Source organism: Coregonus clupeaformis, chromosome 21, assembly GCF_020615455.1.
Source record: "Coregonus clupeaformis isolate EN_2021a chromosome 21, ASM2061545v1, whole genome shotgun sequence".
NCBI classification, from domain to species: Eukaryota; Metazoa; Chordata; class Actinopteri; order Salmoniformes; family Salmonidae; genus Coregonus; species Coregonus clupeaformis.
In genome coordinates, this window is record NC_059212.1 from 29,338,940 (window position 1) to 29,343,987 (window position 5,048).

The 5,048-nt window shown below is 43.2% G+C and overlaps 1 long non-coding RNA gene across 1 annotated transcript; it reads right to left on the reverse strand.

The window, feature by feature from the left end:
- Positions 1–2,802: 2,802 nt before the first annotated feature.
- LOC121534616 lies at positions 2,803–3,518 on the reverse strand. Its single transcript, XR_005994650.1, has 3 exons — positions 3,443–3,518; positions 2,937–2,990; positions 2,803–2,851 (listed from the first exon to the last, which is right to left on the reverse strand). It is a non-coding gene; the product is annotated as an uncharacterized LOC121534616 (long non-coding RNA).
- Positions 3,519–5,048: the final 1,530 nt, after the last annotated feature.

A 5,048-nucleotide genomic window follows, 5' to 3' on the forward strand; every position in this document is an offset into this window, starting at 1 on the left:
TACCAATTCACCCGGGAGCTACGTAAGGTGTTTGACACCTCTCGGGTGGTGTCGGGGCACGAGGCCGTGAGGCGGCTCACGGCTTGTGGGCAGGGTGACGGTTCGTTGGCGGACTACTCTGTGGCATTCCGGACCCGGGCTCGAGAGGCAGGATGGGAGGAGGCCACCCTGGTCGTCCTTTACGTGCAGGGGATATCGGAGGGGATGAAGGACGAACTCTCCTTCAGGGAGCTGCCTGAGCGACTGGACGGCCTCGTCGAACTCTCAGTGAGGTTAAACAATCTGCGTCGTGAGAGGGTGCATGAGAGAGGGATGACGCAAGGCGCGCCTCCGCGTCCCCCTATCAACCCGGAGGCTTTCCACCGATTTAGGGAGGAGACGCCTCAAGAGAAGGCTATGCAGCTGGGGGCGGCGCGCTTGTCCAGGATGATGAGGCAGAGGCGTCTGCGCCAGGGACGTTGCCTGTACTGCAGCCAGTTAGGTCACCATTGCGACTCATGCCTGGAGATGCCGGGAAACGGGAGGGCTCGCTAATATTGGGAGTATTGCTAGTGAGCCGGAACCAAAACCCCAACTCCAGAGACTCCCAGACTTCTCCCTGTCAGGGTTCAGTGGGCCTGCGCTGTGCGTCGGGCGCATGCACTGGTGGATTCTGGGGCCACGGGATATCTGATGGATGCGGGGCTGGCGAGTTCCGTTACTGTCCCTCTCCGAGCCGGTTCCAGTCATGGGCCTGGACAGCCGGCCGTTGGGGTCAGGCTTTATCACCCGGCGCACTGTCCCCGTGCGTATCCGGGTGGCGGGGGGGTTATGGGAGGATATCCAGTTTTTCATTGTGGACTCTCCGGAGTGTCCCCTTGTCCTCTGCTCCCTTCCTTTTCCAGTCTCCACCGACCACTCATCAGCCCAAACGTTTAGCAACGTTACGGTGTACATGCGCCCGGCCTGCCACAGGAGTCGCTACAGTGCGATGGGACAAGGACATCACAGCAGGGCCAATTGTGCGTCACCTCATGGGTCTCCCGGTCGCGGCTGGCTGCGACACAGACAGGTATCGAACCAGCATCTGTAGCAACGCAGCTTGCACTGCATTGCAGTGTCTTAGACCATTGCGCCACTCGGGAGGCCCCTTAAGACACGTCATTTAATCTACCCTGAACACATACACAGTATCCTGTCGGTAGGTGTCCACTGACGAAATATGCAAAATTCCAGAAAATAAGAAGTTATCTTTTATTTTATTTTACTTTAACTGTATCACAATAAATTCATAAACAAAATCACAGCAATAAGCTCACAAAATAAAAAGTCAGTAAAAACATGAACACTGCATTCCAATCAAGAACTGTAAAACTGCTTAAAGCTAAAAGTGAATAACTATGTTATGTTTATTCAGGTGCTGCTGCTCTATCCTCATCCACTGTCGCTTCCTCGACCCGCTCCTGGAAGTCACAATAACACAAATTGGTCATTATTTTCCGTAAACAAATGATCAAAATGCTGGTTTAATGTCAACTCCCTGCTACATTCCTTTAGTACTAGCACAATAATTTAGCTATACTGACCGACTGGATTAAAGTGAAGTAAAAAAAAGTGTTATTTTTAAACATACCTTTCTCTTACTCTTGAGCCGAGCTGGTGCATGTTTGAGAGCATCTGCTATTTTGTCATCTACCTCTTGGTAGGTAGCCTTGGGGTGTGCTTTCAGGGACGCTCCTATGTTGTGAAAAAGAATTGAAATGGTACATTCCATGTCATATCACTACTTTTCCACCTATGCTGGCTGACACAGAGGTTGGGTATTGTCCCTCTCGTCCCTCATAGGCAGTTTTGGCCATGAGACCTCTCTCCTTCACCTTCCGTCCTCTCTCTTCTTAACAGTTGTTCACATTTATTTTACTTGTTACTGATTTAATTCATTTGAAATGTTAATGAACACACATTTGACTTACCATCACTTGACCAATTATACTATCTACTAAAAAACAATAAATAGTAATGAGAAATCATTTTTGTAGTGTGTCATGTAATCATGGGCTAAAACTTGTGTAAACAGGCAGAGGGCTGATCGTTTCTTCTTAAGATAAGTTAAGTGTTAATTGGGAAATCAATCCAAACACTAAATAGGCATATGGCATATATGACAGCTGTATTTCATTGACATTAAGATATTAGGATTCAATAATATTGCAGGTTGCAATCTTCTCTCAAATCTGGTCGCATTCAAGTGGCTCTTGATAAACAGCTAACTTATTTTTGTCAATTGCTGTTAAAATACTTGACGTAGATTTCACATTTTTCACAAACAGATTCATTTTAAATTGCCATCCCTACCATTTTCTTTCGATAGTAGGAGTCTTTAAGTGTTTCACAGATATCCTTCAGTTCTTCATTTGCTTCTGCAGGGTTTTGCAGCATTTCAAGTTGCCCCAAGGATTCCGACTCCTTTGGCTACCGGGCCTCTATGGCCTCCATAACTTGGTTCAGAGCAGGCTTGAACTCTGTACGGATCATCTCCAGTTTCACCATTATCTCCACTACTTGAAGATCTGGAAAATAATAAAGACTCAACAGTTTAGTTGCAAGCAGCGTGACGATACAAGCCATGTGTACCAGGCAGGACATGTATCAAGGCCATGTGAAATACCTCTATCAAAATATCCACCCTTCATATATTTTAGTAGTATTGATAACCATATAGCTGCTGACAGCCATACAATTTGGAATTTATGTTGATAATACAAAAGAAGCAACATTTTGTAACATATAGGCTAGCATAATATACCTTTAATGTATCCAGTGGGCATCTCAGAAGCCACAGGCTCATCAAGCAGGGATGGCAGCTCTTGGTCTAAAATATAAATAAAAAATCATGCTGTTATTTAAACGTTCTACATTTACGATTTCGAGATCAATATCTTGATGGCTAAAGAAACCTGATTCTGATGCTCTGTCTTGGCCAGCTTCTTCCTGGCTGCCACTTGGACTAACTGAGAAAACAGAAGTAAAAAAATTAAGACATACTTTTGAAACTGGCACAGAACCAAAAGTGAAGGGATGTCAGTCAGGAGCTCAATGGGAAGGTTAATGAATCCCAACAAAAATAAATGCTAAGCATAATTTTTTGTTTTAAATAATGCTTGTAGTTTGATGGCAAATACATACAGATATTTACAAACATGGCATCACACTTGTGTTTTACCACAGAAGAATATGGTGATTTCACTACTGTTGTAAGTACAAGTTTCACCCATACACAGCACCACAAGTATTTGGAAAGTTCTAACAGCATTCACAAAGTAGTAATACGACTTTAAATAACTTAATATGCAAAAATGTGATGGTAATTGTATTCTATTGAGTGGCTTTGAAAGGTTTGTAAAGCTATAATACTTTATACAATTCAATTGTTTACCCTAACAAACTACAACCAGACACTTACTGTCGCTCTGGCTTGAGGTGGCACATGGCCTCAAGTCCTCTGCATCTGCAACTTCAGAGAATATCACAGATGTCAACCGTTACCACATTTACAGAACAGACTTAACAGATTTACCTGTCCATCCCATACAGTTGGTGGGAACAGAACTTTGAGAAAGTATGCTCGTTCATCAGACTTGAAACATTATGTATCTTGTAGGGTCTTTTCAAAGATACTGGCTCTTGAAGTTGCTAAGAAAAAAAAAAAAAAAGAACTGTTACACTTTGGTAACGTGACTAATAATCAAGTATGTCAAGATCAGATGGGTGTGGTCATTTCTTGTCATATCAACTGTCATTAGGTTATGATTTCATGCCATTTCTACAATTTAAGACTAGTACTTGCATTAACTGTAAGCTTTTCTTCACCCACATACTTAAATGTGTGTCAAACTTACCATCAACTTGCTGATTATACATTTAATGACCTAGTAGCCTAATGCAGGATCTTACCACTAGGTGCTGGTGGAAGCTGGGCTTGTCTGGGTTCATTTGTCTTTTTCTGGAGTGCTTCACTTCCATCATCATCTTACGAAGCACAATACAAAAAAAATGACATTTATTTAATCTACTTCCTGATGCATGTAATACACACAATGGAATAAGAGCAGTTAAGAAATCCTCACCAGGTGGCTCTACACGGAATGTGTGTCACGCCCTGGCTCTGGGACTCTGTTATGTTGAGCCAGGGTGTGTTGTTTCTATGTGTTTTGTGTTCTAGGTTGTTTATCTAGTTCATTTGTTTCTATGTTGGCCGGTGTGGTTCTCAATCAGAGGCAACGTGAATCAGCTGTTGCTTGTTGTCTCTGATTGGGAACCATACTTAGGCAGCCTGTTTTCCACAGGGTGTTGTGGGATCTTGTTCCGTGTATGGTTAGTGTTATTTGCCAAGGACGTCACGTATCATTTTGTTGTTCTTGTTTCGTGTGGAATAAATAAATAAATAAATAAGTATGTTCGCATTCCACGCTGCGCCTTGGTCCTCTTTGTTCGACGATCGTGACAATGTGATTGGTTTAGTCACCGGCCTCTTCGCTGGTTCCTCGTCAGATTCAACATTGGAGGTGTCAACCCCCCGTTTGTCTCGTTGCTCTGCCAAAGAGTAATTGTCTGTACGTGCAATAAACATAGTCATGAATACTTTCCTATTAACACTGGCAAAACAGGGTATTAAGTATTTGTAATTCACATAATTCACTTTCAACAAATACATATAGTACGTAAGAGGGGGAAGTTACTGACTACTGACCAGGAGTGGGTTGCACCAGACGCTAATAAGGTGTAAGAGATAAATTGGGCCTACTTACGCCCGACATAATGATTTAGAAAATTGAACAAGATGCGACATGACTAGTCATGAAACACTTACCTTGGAAACTAGTTATAGATTTATACTATACGTCTACCCCACATTACACTTAGTTTTTACACCCTGGCGTAGCAAAAGCTATTACTTACAACCCAGGTGGTGACACAGGTTAACGCCTGGCTTAGAACATATTCTACGTTGGAACTAGCCTTACGTATAGGAGTATGTTCAACTGATGCAACCTGCTCCAGAGCCACAT